This window comes from Prinia subflava, chromosome 8 (assembly GCF_021018805.1).
Source record: "Prinia subflava isolate CZ2003 ecotype Zambia chromosome 8, Cam_Psub_1.2, whole genome shotgun sequence".
NCBI lineage: Eukaryota > Metazoa > Chordata > Aves > Passeriformes > Cisticolidae > Prinia > Prinia subflava.
Window position 1 is genome coordinate 29703163 of NC_086254.1, and position 16456 is coordinate 29719618.

The following is a 16456-nucleotide window of genomic DNA, read 5'->3' on the forward strand; positions in this document are numbered from 1 at the left end:
AGATCTAATATTTTTTGTCTAATATTTGCTGTGAACTACAATCATTTGATATTGCTGTCCACTGCTGAAGTGGTCAAAGTCCTCCTTTTTCTTTTTAATTTTTTTTCTCCCTGCAGATCAGTTTCTTGCTGTTTCTTAAGGTTGTAAAGGGTAAACTGTCAAGAATCCCCATAAATCGTTGACCTTGTCCTTAGAGGAAATCTTAAAGAATTAATTTTATTTTATCTGTTCAGCAGATTGCCAGTGGTTGGATTTCATCCCTTCAGAGCTCCTGAGATCCTGGAGGGTCGCTTGAAGAACATATTTCACATTTTGTATATAAAAAGTCTCAGGCTTATCATTACTTCAGCAGCAGCTGTGATGTCAGGGGGTGGAAGCTCCTGGGAAGAGAGGCAGGTACATCCCCATGGAATACTCACCTGTTAATAGGAGCTGGTTTTTTGTGGAGCAGGACATTGGTCCTGTGGCAGAATTATCTCACCTGAGCAGATATTTACCTTCCAGTGTTTTCTTAGCTGCTATGACCAGGTTTATAATTAACTTGGGATTTGTTTGTACTGCTATATTCTTATTTGAAAGTGTGGGAGGATGCCTGGCTCCTACCAAATTGTGGTCTTTGGTCTGTTTTGGGACTTCAGGAGCAGGACTGGAGCCCAGCTGAGGTGCCAGCAGGTCCAGGGCTTGTGCAGACACTGCAAGAGCTGAAGCAAGGCAGGGGCAGAGCAGCCCGAGGCCCTTAAGGGTCCCTGGCAGACCTTATAGTAGGTTTTTTAAAAAAGAAATACATAACTATTTATCTCTGCTTATTTTTAATTGCTTTGTTGCTGAAGAGTTATTTTGGCCTCTAGCTTTTGATCTCCTAAGATGTTGCAAGATCTGTGCTCATGAGCAAACAAATCTGGGTTCAGCCTCAATTTAGAGGCAAACACATTTTGGAGTTATAGCAAATAAAAATTAACTTCAGACTGGCCAAAATGCAGTTAAAATCAGTGTGAAAATGCTGTAATTCTCAGCAGCTCACATGATCATTTTTGACCAGGAATACTTGGAGCCAATTTTCACATTTACAGTAATTGCAGCTGTTGGTGAATGTACCCTGAGCTGGCTGCTGAGCCCAGGCTGCAGGTGGGGCAGGTTTCTGGAGCTCCCATCACCAGCAGAGTATTCCCAGACTGCAGCATTGGGCAGGAGCCACTGCAGCCTTGCCCGTTCCTGGCAGGGTTTTCGGGTGCCTGGTGTGGGTGTTCCGTCCTCCCAGTGAAAGAAGAGACATTTCTCAAAATAGATAATTTAAAAACAAAACTCGTTGAGAACTGGCTGAGCAGGTTGCTCAGAGCTGACGAACTGTGCAGACATGACACTGCCTCTTGTCTGAGAAGGAATTCTCTTGAGGGCAGGTACAGGATTGCTGGAAAGAGCAGAGATCTGAGAGTAAGAAAAGGACGTGCGAGCTTTGTTATTTTTATCAGTGGCTAAAACATCTCCTCTGCAGTCCTCTCTGGCTTTGTGCCCTTCTTCATTTTGGTTCTGTGGGTGTTGAGGGTGGTTGTCTGCCACAGCTCCATCTCATGGCACTGCTCTGGAGCAGGATGTGAGGGATGAGACTCCCAGGTGAAACTCAGGGCCGTGGGGAGCAGACCTGGCCAGACGAATTTGTACAGGGGAGCAGCTGGCGTGAAGTGCAAATAAACCATTTGTACAGGCTCATCATCCTTCCTCTGAGCACTTGATCCTTCGAATGCTGGCAGTTTGTTCTTTTTATGGCCTAAAATCCCGAGCAGCTGCTCTGGTTAGAGGAAGGTGGAATGTTGGGTGCTGTTCTTCTAATGCCTGTGGGATGCTGAGGCTTTGGGATGACCAGGAACCTGCAGCAGGAGAGGCTGGCAGGGCTGGTGGCCCTTCTGTGCCATCACCCTAATTGCCAAGGACGCAGTCGTGTTCCCAGGCATTATTTGGTAATTATACTTACTAGACCGTGGGGGACAATTAGGAAAGCTTAAACATGCATCAGCTTCCACTTCATCATTTCTGTGAGCACCAGCAAGGTTTGGATTGCAGCTTAAAAAGGGGCAGTGCAGGGGAAGGGGGAGCAGCTCCCTCAGCAAGGCACAGAGGAGCAGCTTTTGGGGGGCAGAGGGTCACCCTGGGAGCCTGAGTCATCTGTACAGTTGTGAGGAAATAAAGGGATGCCTGTAAATGCTTTTAACAAGAAATTCATGTTGCTTTCTCTAATCTAAGCCTGAGCTTTATTGAGCTTTACTTGTGTTGAACACAAAGGTAAACGCCAGTGGTGGAACCATGCTGTGTACTGTGCTTTGGCTTTTTATTAATTCATGTTTATGGGCTCATTCTAGTGGGAGAGGACAGGACTTTGGCTTGGTGGTGCAGCTGGGGAGGTCTGCAGGTGACCTTGGCCTTTGCCTGGAGAAAGTGGGGCCCAAGAGGTGCCTCTGGGAAGGTGCATTAGTTCACAGGCCTTGTATTCTACTTTTCCTAACATTTTAGGGCGTTTTCCTGATCTTTTAATGTTCCTCAGCTTTTGCACTGTGGAGCTGTTTGTGTCCAGATCTTATCACTCATCTTCCCAGCACTAAACACATTCTTCTCATCCTTAGAGGTAAGAATAAAGCAACAGGGTGGGGTCTGTAATATCCTCTAATGGTAATTACATTATTATGAATGTTTTGTACATAAAGATCTGTCCCTCACGACTTGGGGAGTTGAGAATCATAACAGCACATGATGTAACACCTGCACAGAGGAGCGTGGTGGGTTGGGTTTTACAAGGCACACCCAGTGTCAGTTGGGTGGCTGCTCTGTGAGCAGCTCCTGCCAGAGCTGGATTTTGGAGTAGGTGTCTCAGGGAAGGACCTCTGGCTTTCTCCCTCCATAAGGGAGTGTTCCCTGTACAGACTGGAGCGTGTGAAGTAAAAATAGAGACCCATGTTACTTAAATGTGTGTTTCAAATAGCAGCTCAGAGCAGCCTTGTAAACTATTTCAGTCCCTGAAATCACAGATGCTGGGTGGGTTATTCTAGAGGAAAGCTGGGATCCAGCTGTGGTACAGGACCTTAGGGAACACACCCTGGCAGTGCTGGAGATGAGGCTGGCAGCTGGGATCTCCCTGGATCCAGCAGCAGGCTCTGGGCAAGGATTTGGACCAGACTTTTGGCTGTGAGAGATCCTGGTGTGCTTTGTGTGTTCCCTGCTCGGGGGAGAGGAGCAGGGTCCTTCTGCTTGCTGGGGCTGCCCTCTCCTGAGGCAGCACTTTAAAACTCTGAATTGGGTTCTGATCGTCTCCTGAAGAGTTCTCTAACTGCTCTTGCCTGCTAATGGTTTGGTTTGTCCCACAGACATTTCTCTTTGTCTGCAGGCAGCGGTGTTGGTGCAAGTGTGGCAGCATCCACGTCCCGTTTAAGTTACAAGCCAAGGCACAGCTCCCTTCTGACGACATTCCCTGGAGCCATGAGCAGGAGAAGAGGGATTTTTCTCACTCAGCTCCGTGATGCAGCCCTGGAGCTCCTGAGACACCTTTTACAAAGCCTCTGCTGAAAGAGGGCAGGACCCTGTTTGTCCCTGGCTGTGGGAATGTCCAGGGCTGTGTCAGGAGGGTCCCTGTGGAGCTGTGGGTGTCTCACAGCCTGAACCCTCCCGGGCAGCCTGTGTCTGAGCAGGTGTCACCCTCTGTGCCCCAGCCCTGCAGCAGCACATCTCTGCTCTGCCTGCACTGCTAATGAGTATCTGCCTCTCTGAAACCCTGTGTGACAGCACAGGTGAGCCCCTGCCACTACTAAAAGGAAAACAATTAGGCCTGGGTTTCTCCCTGACTTAAGCTTAAATCTGTGAGCCTGAAATGCAATAACGTTCTCATGTTTCCAGCTGCTTCTCCATTGGACATAGGAGCTGCTGTACCACAGAAATTGTAAACGATGCTTCTTTTCAGGTGTCTTTGTGTCCCTGGTGATGCTGGGGAGGTGCCCTGGTGCTTTCCTGACCTCTGGGGTGTTTGTTCTGGGCTGAAACGCTGTGGGATTGGCAATGTGCCTGCTCCAGCTGCACTCACACCCATCACCAGCTTCAGGACAGAGTGTACCATGGTGGAGAGTTCATCAATTGTTTAAACAAGTTACTGTGCTTTGAAATGCTGCCCTAAAGTGAAAAACTTATGGAAAAGGGAGAAGGAATGGACTACATCCTTTATTTATTTATATATACACGTATATACATAAAGTGTCTTCCGTAGTGGCTGTCACCATCCAGATACATGAACAGCTAATTGTGGCAGTATTTAAGTTTAGGCATGTAGAGGTTAGCATTCATCCTAGACTGCTTCCTTATTTCCTCTTGATCCAGTTGGCTGATATTTCTGATTTGATTTTGCTGTAAATTGCTGTTATCTAAATATAACTTTGAGACGAGCCATAAAATGTCTGTGTCTCATGGTACATGCAGTCTTTAAAAGTTGATTGGAGGAGTTAGGTTGATTGAGAGCCAAGCCTGCTTTTTTAAACTGGACTGAGAGGTTTTTTACACAAATATCTCCTATATATATCAAGTAAACTTGTTTTGACACCTAATTAAGTTAATTTAGGTGGTTTAGTGTAGTTCAGCAGCAGCTCAAAATCATGGTCTTCCACCTGGGCTGATATATTGATTCCTCTGGTGTTCCCTCCATAAATCTCCTCCTGTTTCTCTGCAGCTGTAATTGCGTTTCAGAAAGGGGAAAGCATGTGTGTGCCCAAGCCACCCATAATTACTGCTCCGGAATGCCTGGGGAGGTAAGTGTGAGCTCAGTGTCTGTCGTGGGGATGGAGTTTCACAACATTTTCTGACATTTTCTGCGAGCAGCTGTGTGAGAGCCGCTCCCAGAGGCTGGGGCAGGCGGGGGACAAAGCTGTGACAATGCCAGAACCGCTTTCACACCAGCTCCTGCTAACGTGGCAATGATGTGCAAAGCACATCTCTCCTTCCTGCTGGATGACGGGGGGAGGATTGCAGCCATGTGTTCTTGTGACTGGCCTGGAAGGTCATCTTTTGTTTTTCAGATGAACCTCCTTCAAGATCCCTTGGGAGCTTTTGTTCTGGAAATCAATTGCAAGTCCACAGGGATGTTTTTTTCCTTGATTGCTCCTTATACAAAATTGAAATTATACAAGCCAAGAGAGTTGTGCGGTTTTTTTGTTGTTTTTGTTTTGTTTTGGTTGGTTTTTATTGTTTTACTTTTTAAAATTCCCGTTTTAGAGCGGCCCAAGTGCCTGTTCTTTGCTGGAGCAATTGCATATCGTATTTGTGTTGATTCCTAAAAGTCAAGCTGGGCATTAGGAACCTTGCATATACACAACCAGCAGTTTGGCTCTAAGGCTGTGCTGTTCATGTGCCAAAACAATGTTTATGTATATTGTATGAAAATGTAGTTGTCTGGGGGAGTGAGCAGTAAAATTCCAAAGCTCTGATGTGTGTTTCTGCCTACACCTGACCCGGCTCTGTTTATCTCCAGATGATGCACCAAATCCATCTGTTTCTCCACACTGAAATAAGATAATTTTACTAAGAATTGACTAAAGGCAGTCTGTCGTCACTGGGGTAACAGTTCTATGTTGTAACTGCACATCTGCTTCAGCAAATACAAGAGAATTGTGTTCAATATCTTCAGTGAACCTTTCTGGCTCTTCCCTTTACCCGGTGCACTTCTTCTCATGAACAATTAATGTGAGACTGGGGGAGGCCCAATGAATGAAGTCTTTTTGTGTGTTAATTCACAGAATCTCAAAGGTGGAAAGATCCCAGCACTCAGAACTGTGCAGCCAGTGCAGGACCAGCCAGACCTGGGAGTGTTTACTTGCACTTACGTGGGCCTTGAAAGGCTTCTTAAATTGTTTGAAGTTAATACAATGGGAAATGGATTTTTCCTGCCCACCTAAGCAAGCCTTTGGTGATTAATGCTGTAAAATAAAAACAACAGCAACAAATTCAGTTTTATAATGCACAGTGGATTTCAGATCTGTGAAAAATGTGTTTCATAAAAGAAATTTTTCCTCCTCCTAGTAATGTTTCAAAAACACCTTATCTCCAGAAAAACCCCTTGCCTCCACAGCTGCATTTGGATGCTAATGGGATACATGGCTTCATAATTCTTTGTCTCCCTTCTTGCGTTTGTGCAAAGCTAACCTCTATTGCAGGGCAGAAATGTTCTGCTGGAGAAAAGCCGAGCAGAGGAGAGGCTCTGCTCTCTGCTTGTGAAATGAGTTGAGTTTTCTCATCTGTTTTTCTCAGAGAGATGCATTGTGTGCCATGACTACAGCTAGAAAAAAGGAATCCTGAGGTGGAGTGTGAGCTGCCACAGCCTGCAAGAGGCAGCTCTGTGTCATTTTCTGTGTGCACAGCAGGACCGAGGGGCTCTCCCACCGCAGGAGCCATCGGTGACCTCAGCTCTCCTGAAGTGACAAATGTCCAGCCCAGCCTTCCAGGGGTTTATCCCTAATCCACCGGGCTGGATGTTAGCCAGGGCTTTGTCTGAGAGGTTCCAGAGGCTCCGTTCCAAGCTGCAGCCAAGCACATTCCTAGTTGGAAATAATGGCACGCTGTGAGTCGGGATATTCTTCCTGCTTATGGAGCGATCCAGGAACGGCAGGCACGGATTATATGACTTGAATGCTGCACTATTTATGATGTGTGTTCAGCCACCTGAATCACGTTGGCAGTGTTCGAGCTTTGCCTGGATAATTGATTCAAATGTAAATTGAATGAATAAATCCTGTACAGCTAAAATATGCCCTCTCTTTATCTTGATTCTTTTTTCTTCTCTGTGCTGAATGGCATAGAAAATAGGGAGTTAGAATCTCATAAATAGATATTTGACTTCCTTTGTTGGAGGCAGGTAGAGTGAGGTTTGTATGGTCTGTTTGGAAATGCTTTACAGTTCTGTTTATTGAATTACGAACCTGTTTATAACTTGGCTTCTGTATTTCTGGTCAATAATCTGCTTGTGGCAATGTTTGTGCTGCTCTTCAATGGCAAGACCAGGTGGTTATTTATTTCAGTAAGTGCACATTAGTCAAGGGCAAAGTATCAGAGAAATTCTTTCTGTTGTTGTTTTTATAGCCTTTGAGTGAAATATTGTGGGGAATGTGTGCCCAGCTGGCATCAAAGGCAGCTTTGGTTTGGGAATCTGCTGACAGGGACTTGAACTGGCATCAGGACAAGCCTTTGTGAGCTTTTTGTGAAGGTTTTAAGCTGTTTTCCCTTAAGGCTTCCCCGTTTCATCAGACAGGACTGATGTGCTGACTAACACCAACAAAGCAGTGCTCTGGAGCTTTCCCCTAGCCTGAGTGTGTTTAATCAGCAATTCCACAGATGGGAACTCCTGGAACTGGTGTCTTCCCAGTATGGTCTGGAGGCCCTTCACTCCCTCATCCCTGGAGACCACTGCTCCTGGTTCTGCTTCTGGAGCAAACATTCAGCCAGTGTGTGGAATGAAGTGCTTGGCATTCCTCAGGCTGTAAATACTGGGGCATTTTTCCTCTCTCAGGGCAGAAATCCCAGCGATGCCCACACTGGGCACTTGCTGCCTGGTTAGGATTTTGCTCTGCCCTATCATCTTTCCCTTTGCTCTGGCATTAAAAGAATTAAAACACCCTGAATGGATTATCCCTGTCCCTCGGGACTGTGACTCCCTGCTGGCAGCTCTTGCTGTCAGGCCCTTCAGAGGCACCAGCACTTTGCAGTGTGTTGAAACACCCACCTGCCCCCCTCCCTGCTCTGATGTCAGTCTCTGGGAGCCAGAGCCCACTGAAGTGTGATATCCATGAAGTGTGATACCCATGAAATGTGTTGCTGCTCCTGCAATGCCTCCCTGTGTCCTTCGTGTTCGTGTGAATGTCCAGACCTGTTTTGCATCTCATCAACTTCTTGGCTTAGGAGATGTCCTCTGGCAGAATATCCCATGTTTTAGTCACTGATGTGAGCATCCATTTCCTCCTGCCAGTTTTCCAGAAGCCCCAAATCCCACTTCAGCTGTGTCTGATGCAGTCCTGTTTGCTGGAGGGCTGCTGCCTCTCTGATTGTTTTGTTTTGCTTCTCTCCCTGCTCACCTCACCGTGGTTCTGGGGTGATGGGAGCAGGGACCCACAGTACCCTGGGGTGTCTGCAGTGCTGGAATGTACTGCCTGTACCACTCCTAAAGACATTCCATCTTCCCATGGCCCCTCCACCCTTTCCTTTCCCCCATCCCAGTCTCCTGGCAGCACCCAAAACACCCCAAACTCCCCTGACTGTGCTGGACTCTGTTGCTTCTGCAGCTGTATAGGAAGAGCTTTGTCTGTGCCCTGTATCTGCTGCCAGCTGCTGAACATCAATATTTATAGATTTTTTTAATACAACTTCTAGTTTGTGCATTTTGTTTATAGGTATAAAATCGCAAATAAAATAGTTCACATCCAAACTTGCCACTATCCAGAACTTGTCAGTCCCTCTCCTATCTCTGCTGGGCTGGTAGGAATGGGAGTTTTCGTGGCTGGCTTCAGAGACCAGCTCTGGATATTTAGAAAACATCCATTCAATAAATCATAAGGGGAGCAGCTGCCGTTCTCTGCTGAGCCAAGGCACATCAGATAAAATATTGCTCATTTATTTGGTTTGGTAGAAATAAAGTTGCTGTAGTGGAACATCATTACAGACTGTTCTTAATTCACCTCAGGGCTATTTCTAATAGCAGCACACAACTCTCCTGTGACAGCCTGAGTGAATGAGATGGGTGTTTTGATGTCAAGCTGAATGTAAGAAAGGTTTTAGAAATCAAAGCTTTGAGAGAGAAATAACTACTGTTGGTGCTGTGATACTGGAAGAGGTCCTTGTTTTATTATTAGCACTATAGCTATTGAAAGCCCTGACACTTGTTCCTGGGGGATTTGAAGCAATTCAAGCCGTGAAATACCGTTTCAGCTCAGCCTTTTACAAGTCGCTGCGTGTCGGTGAAGCCGAAGGTGGCTTTGATCGCTGGTGGAGGCACCCAGGGCTGGCGTTAACTTAATAATATTAGTTTGATTTTCTCAGCTGAGTGGCAGCCGGGAGCCCTGGAACTGCCCAGCCGTGGTGCACAGCAGATATGAGCTGCTGGCCAAGCAGGAGGGCTGGGGAGGGGCTGTCCAAAGCCTCTGAATTCAGACCTGCTGCTTTGCACAGAGGCAATCAGTGTCATGCTCACTAATGGGGCCACGAAATCTGTAGGGATGGTTCCTGCTGATCTGAAAAGATGCTGGAGACTGTTACTTTAAAAATAATTTAAAAAATCACTCTCAGGATGTCTTATTTCCTCCTCACATAAGAGCTTGGTGAAAACCAGTGAGAAACTTTTCGCTCTGAAATTGCCATTGTATTGCAGCGGGACAAACAGCCACTGCCACGGTGTTTGCCCACTCACTTGGGTGAGGCAAAGGTGTTTCACCTTTGTTTGGTGTGGAATGCTGCAGAGGGGAGCCTTGGATCCTGCTCTGCCACAGGGTGTTGCTTTGCCCTTGCTTGTCTTACTTATTCTCTAAAAAAACAGAGGCAACCGATGGAAAACGTGTATTTGCTCCAGCTCCCAGAAAAACAGCTTGCGTTTCTGAGAGTGTTCCAGCTCACAGTGCAGGAGCAGGGCTGGATTCCTGTGTGTGAGCTGTGTCTGGCTGCCAAACCCGTGCCTTTCACTGGCATGGAGGTGCAGTGCTGCCCTTGCTGTCACTGACACTCGGTCCAGGCAGCACCGTCACCCCTCAGTCCTGGCTTTCCTCAAGAGCCTCTTCACCAGTGCTCTGGAGAACCCTGTGCCAGAGGCACGTGGGGAATCCAGGGTGAGTGACAGGATGCTCGTGGCTCCTGGGAAGAAATGGACAACAGGAGGGAAGGATTTGCGGGGTGCTGGTGTTACCAGAGTTTCACATGCAGCATATTTCACGTGCAGCAATGCTCCTGCTGCCCATGGCCATGTTGAACACACCCCTCCTCTGACAGCCCAGTGAGCCCCTGCTTACAATAACTTCTGCTGGAAGAGAAAAAACAATTGCATCCTGAAATAGCAAAGCTGGACGAGCAGAGCTCTCCTGCCAGCTGCTGCCAATGACCTTGATTCCGTGTGTGAGGCCTGCAAAGTGTCATAATTCAATGAGAATATTTATACTGAGCTGCATGGCACCAGCTCAAAGATTCCCAGCTCCCCATTTCCATCTGACTAATTCCACATGGCATATAAGGGAGTCAGGTTTTTTATTCGGACTCTCTGCTTCGAGTAAACCTCTAGAGTGCTCATCTCCTGTACATAAAAGTTGCTCAAAATAGTGGTGATGGAGCTGTTTAGTTCAGCCGTATTCCTGTGCTATCAGTGACTTTGTTAACAGCAGGCCCCTGCAGACGCTGTCCCTTTGATGCTGGGTGCTGTATGGCACATTAAAAATCCTTAACTCGGTTCTAAAGCCTCACTAAAAACCCTACTGGGACTTTGATGTTGAGAAGATTCCACTCAAAGCGCCCGAACCCTGTGAAGCTCCCCAGCCTTATCTCGGAGGCAGGCCGGGGAGCGGCTGCCTCGGGCGAGAAAATATCACTGTAGTGATTATTTACAGTCTGAGCATCTGCAGTCAGGAGAGGCTGTTGGAAATTACCAGATCCTGGTGATGCCGTGAAAAATCCTGCTCTTCGTGTTGAAGACAGTTTGGAGGGCTGCACGCTGTGGTTCAGTGTCTGCGTATCAGGGTGATCCAGCTGAAGCACCTTGGTGGGGCATGTGGGGTTTTCACACACAAATTCCAGTTGTAAGCAAGCACCTGTGCCCCCAAATGTTTACAAAGGGTGTTTCTTGCTCAGTGATGGGATGCTAAAAGCAATTGTGGAAGCTTATTTAGGTTTTAATTAGTATTGCAGTGAGTTTTGAACCATGACCCCTTCCTTGCTGCTGTGCAGCTGAGGCACACATGGTTCTTTCCCATAGAATGTGGGGTGGCTGGGACCTTTGGCATGGCTGTGCCAATGAGTGTGTCCCTGTGTGCATGTGGGGAGCTCTGCTGTGGAGCTTCTTCATGGATGTTTTTAACAGACCAGTCTGTGCTATCAAAGTTTTGCTTTTACTGTGTGAGTGAAATCATCCTTGAGCCACATTGTTTTTGTAACTTGGAATCATAGAATGGTTTAGGTTGAAAGGGACCTTCCAAAATCATCTAGTCCAACCCCCCTGCCATGGGCAGGGACATCTTCCACTAGACCAGGTTGCTCCAACCTGACCTTGAGCACTTCCAGGGATGGGGCAGCCACAACTTCTAACCTGTGCCAGCGACCTACCAGCCTCATCATAAAAATCTTCATCCTTATCTCTAGTCTAACTCTTCCCTCTTTTAGGGAGCAGGCCCTGCTGCAATGTCTGTTCCCATCACTCTGTGTATCTGTGATGCTGTAGTGGGAGTTATCTGACATGTGCCCCACGCCTCTGGGCTGTGTCTGTGCTCATGGCTGGCGTTGCACTCCTTGCCATGTGTCAGGTCGATGTCAAATAGCTCTTCTAAGTGAAAGGGGAGTTACATGGTCTCTCTCTATTTTGTCTTCATTGCGTTTGGTGCACAGGAATCGATCTGCCCGCACTGGGAGTCGCTTTAAGGAGCTTTATCCCCTTCGTGAACCTTTTTCTGCGGAACTTTCCCAACCGGTGCATTTTACGTTCCAGCCCTAAACCCCAGCGTTCCATCCACACCCTCCTGCCGCCCTGCACGTCCCCGGGCCCCCTCCCTCGGTCACCGGGGGCTGGCGGGGGTCGCTGCCCGGTCCCGCCGCTCCCCGCCCCGCGGGGCCGCTCGCCGCCGGCAGGGGGCGCTACAGCCCCAGGGAGCCGCCCTGAACCCCGCGGGCCGCGGGTTCGAGTCCCGCGGGTTCCGGCCCCGCGCAGGGTGTCCGGGCCGCTCTCCCTCCTCCCGGAGTGTGCTCCGCGGCCTCTCCCTGGCGCTCCTCTGCGCTACACGGGTGTGTTTCAGCAGCCCGCGGGCAGAACCCTGCAGGGCTGTCCCCAGGTTGGCTCTGGGCCCGTGCAGCCCCTGCTCGGCTCCGCTGCTCCTCATCCCGTTCCTGCCTTCCCCCTCTGCGGGCCGAGGTCTTCGCCCGTCTTGTGCACTGGAATGGCTCTCCAGTGTGAAGCATGGGCACCCAGCGAGGATGTGGCCTCTCCTCGGTGCACAGGACACGAGATGGGTGCTCACAAACACCAGCACCAGTTTCAGGTGTGAACTGGGCTGCTGAGCCCCGGGGTCAGAGGCAGGACAGCCGCCTACCTGTTCCGTGTGACCCTGTTCTCTGCCCTCCAGCCTGCTCGGGATTTCAATGCCTCTTTGTCCTTTAATGCCTTTTTGAATCCTTTCAGAACCACATCTGTTGTTTTGATGCTTCTGCCCCGAGACAGGATCGACACACCATCACCAAACTGATGGAAGGCAAATGGCACCTGGGTGAGTTACATCTCATCCATGCTCATCAGGCTAATTAACTCATCAGCAAGGTTTGTTTAACATGAACTCACTCTCTGGTTTCAGCTGCAATTTCTTTAGAGCAGTCGGTGTCTTCCTGGATATAAGCATTTATTTCCATAACGCTGACTCCAAACCCTGCCTGCCTGCAGGGCTGTAATTTATCCCCTGAGGAGCATCCGGACAAAGCAGGGCACTAATTCTGCCACCTGTGCTGATGATGTGTCCAAAGAGACCATGTCAAGTCTCTATTAAAAGCTGTGAATAAGACAGAAAGCCTGAAAACTTTATTTCTAGAAGATGTATGAATGTAATATAAAGCTGCTGCTAATTCTTCCCAGGGATTAATGGAGACTATCAAGGACAATTTCACTCAATACTGCTTTTCTTTTTGTAAAGTAAAGCTTCCCCAAACCTCAGGCAAGGCAGAAACATGACTTTGAGTCTGTGTGGCTATCCTTCAGTCAAATAGAATTAGCTGTCTTTATTTAAAAAGTCTTTGCTGGCACCACAGTGCCAACACTCTCTGAGACAACAAAATGGACAGAAATCCATTTTCCAGCCTGAGAGGAAGGCAAAAAATAAATTGGAAGAATGAAGAGTGAGGAGGAATTGAGGCGTTCACAGCACTCACAGTGCGAGTGATTGGAAGTGATGGGAAGAAAGCAGGAGAGGGATTCATTTGCTTAAAACATAGAACTGGAATTGACTTTGAGGTGCATATTGCATCACTGAGGAACCCAGGCTACCCTGGCTCTGCTGGGGGTGTGCTGTGAAGCAGCAGAAAGGAGGGACGGGTGGAGAGATGCTGGTGTGGATCAGCTACTGCAGAAAGCAGGGTTGGCTCTGGCCATGCACCCCAAACACAGGGCAGACAGCTGTGTGCCCCATGGCCTGTCACTGGAGGCTCCTGTCACTGGAGGCTCCTGGCAGTCCTTCAGGAGGTCACAACCTCTTCTGCTCACCAAGTGTGCCTTGTGTGGGGCCAGCTGAGAAAGGATGCCCCAGGGAAACATGGAATGGGGCAAACCTGAAAGTCCAGATGTAAAATACCCACCCAGAAAGGTGCTCAGGGCAGTGCTTTGGCTGCACCCCTGTCTTTGCAGTGACAGATACTGATAAAATATTGCAAAACTCAGTGAAGCCAGTGCCTGCCCAAAGCAGCTGGGAAGGGATTTGCAAGGCTGCCCAGGCTTCCCTGGGTGTCCCTGAGAGCCCTCCAGCCTGTGCTGCTGTCAGTGTTGTGTTGGGGAGCTCTGGGCAAGGCCTGAACACACATCTGCAGAAGTGCCTCTATTTTTGCACTGCACAGTGTCCAGTGAGTGATACTTTTTGGTGCATTTCTTTTCCACCTCACTGTGCTGCAGCTGACTAACGAAGTTTGTCCCTTTTTGGTGGTGATAACATTATGCTCCTCTTGCTTCTGCTCGCATCTCAGAAGAAGAAAATTTCCTGTCTATAAAATTGCTGGAGACATTGATTTGAGCTTATTTCATGGCAGTGATTTTACTCGGCTTGGCTGTTTACGCTCGACACTGCGGATGCTTCCAGAAATCAATGCTGCTGCTCTCCCTCCTCCTGACAGGCAGCTCCCGGGAGCTGCTGTCTGTGCCTCTGTGTCCTTCTCCCTGTTCTTCCCTGCCCATGCTCTCTCTGTGGCCCTTGCCTGAGATTGTGTTCCTGCTCTTCAAGCTCCCCGTGTAGGAAACTGCCCGGCTGAGAGATCAGACACGGGTACAGCTGGAAAGGAGGGCTCTGACGTCTGCCCACGCACTCCCTGCCACGGCCCGGGCTGTGTGCGCCAAGCAGCGGCCCCGGGTCAGCGTGAGCTTGGCAAGGCTGCCTGTGCTGCAGGAGTGATGGGTATTAATTAAGCTGCTCTGCCCTCCTGGGCTGCTGACAATGGGAGCTGCTAAACCAGCTGTAAATCTGGCCCTGGGGATTGTGGGTTTCTGTCAATCCTGGGTTCAAGTCGAGTGCCAAAACTTGAGGAGGGTTTGAGTCCTTCAGTTCTTACTAAAACCTTCCAGGTCCTTTCTGGGAGACTCTAGTTTGTGTTTTAGCAAATCCTATTGCTAGAAATTAGTTTTGGAGCCTGGCTCTGGGAGCATTAATCCATCCCAAACCAACCAGAACACAGGTGACTCTGTAGAGACAGTGCTGCACTAATGCCATGTTTCTGGTGCTGAATTCAGCATGTTACACTGCATTGGGGAGCTCAGAGACAGCTCCTTCCTTCCACTTCCCTGAGCAATTTCATTAACAGGAGTGGGAAAAAAATCTCCCCTGAGCAAGCCAGCTCTCAGTGAGGCAGAAGGAACAGAACAGTGAGTGACACTCTTCCATGTGCCTGTGTTCCAGGCTCTGGACTGAGCTGCCCCTGGCCGAGGTGCCTGACCCCTCCCAGGGCAGCTCTGGTGTGCTGCTGTATTCCCCAGTAAAATGCTGGGTGGGGAAAACAATTCTTCACCTGAACTTCAGCATTTCAGAGACCAGGCTGGGAGTTCACAGCCCAGCTGCAGTCAGCACTTAAAACTTATTTTGTTCCCCCTGCCCTTTCCCAGTTTGTGTTCCAGCACAGCAGTTTACTGTGTCATTTTCCTCCCCAAGTGCTTCCTCCTTCCCCTAGAGCTGCCACCTTCTTGTTGGCATCAGGGAGTTACTTCCATCCATGTCTGGGCTGAGCAGTTCATTAATGTTCACAGTATCTGTTTGGAAGCAGTCACAGGCTCCTAGGAGGTGTCCCTGAGAGGGAAAACTGAACATCTGCACAAAGCAGCTCCATCACAGCCTGCAAGCCCTGCCACCAGATTTAGTCAAGAGAGAGGATTCAGTTTATGTATACTCTTAATAAGGAGTATTTGCCGTATTTGCCCATTAAAGAATCTTAACATTCTGAGGTTACTCCTGTTAGTTTTAATTTTTATTTTTTGTCACATAACAGTGAAGAAAAGTTGTGCTCCTGTAGCCTGCAAACCTCTGGAATGTCTCAAAACCACCATCTGTCATTAAAATTTAGTGCAAAAATTCTGATTTTATTTCATCTTCAGCATTTCTTAGCATTTTAATTTGACCTGTGTGGTGCAATTCTCCCAAGCTTTCCCTAGGCTTCCATGGTTCTGAATATTAGAGAAAAAAAATCGGTTAAGGTAATCACATTTAATAAATTATTACATTTAATTACTTTAATATTACTCTTCTAAAGATCTTGTTGCTGTTTAACCTGCCTTCTTGCAGAACCCCAAGCCTGGGGCAGTGCAGAGTGCCAGAGGCTGCTCTGGAGCATTTCTTTGTGGATGTTGGTCTTCCCTTGAGCCCTTCTGCTTTCCAGCAGTTGTGTTGACACAACCTCTTCTACAATTTCTTGCAATGCTTTATTTTAATATATCTTCCCTTGTCACTGCAGGACGGAATCCAGCCTCCTGGTAAGTGATATCTAAATCACTGCTGCAAGGAGGAGATGAAATATGGACGCGTGAGAGGGGAGACAAGGGATGTGACTGAGGAGGAAAAAGTCACAGAGTGAGAAGAAATATGGACAGGGTGTGTGAAATGGGCCACGTTCCTCACAGCTGCTGTCACTGCCGTGGCTCAGGTGTGGTTCAGGACGTGTGTGTGGACACGGATCTCTGCCTCCTGCCATGGACCAGCGACAGGATCCCATGGGAGTGCCTGGCTTGGCTCTGCTGTGCACGTACACGGGCACTCAGGGGCTTACTGCACACACAGGGCACCCTGAGACCAGCTGGAAATCCACGTGTGTTCGTGCTCAGTAGCTGGCCTTTGCCAGCAGTGATATTCCTGCAGCCTGGAATCAGTTGGAGCATGAACACTTCACTGTGGGTGTGTTCATGGTGCATTTGGGTCTTTGAAAGGGGACAAAGAAGGAGCAGCATGGATAGGTCCATTCAGATGATCTAGTTTAACCCCTGGTTTTGAGACTAGACTGTCACCAGCACATCAAATGCAGTCCTAGC

The 16456-nt window shown here is 48.4% G+C and overlaps 1 long non-coding RNA gene across 1 annotated transcript; it reads left to right on the top strand.

The window, feature by feature from the left end:
* Positions 1–1341: 1341 nt before the first annotated feature.
* LOC134553009 (uncharacterized) lies at positions 1342–6768 on the top strand. The gene is made up of 5 exons (XR_010081009.1): positions 1342–1431; positions 2537–2617; positions 3374–3773; positions 4700–4778; positions 6274–6768. It is a non-coding gene; the product is annotated as an uncharacterized LOC134553009 (long non-coding RNA).
* Positions 6769–16456: the final 9688 nt, after the last annotated feature.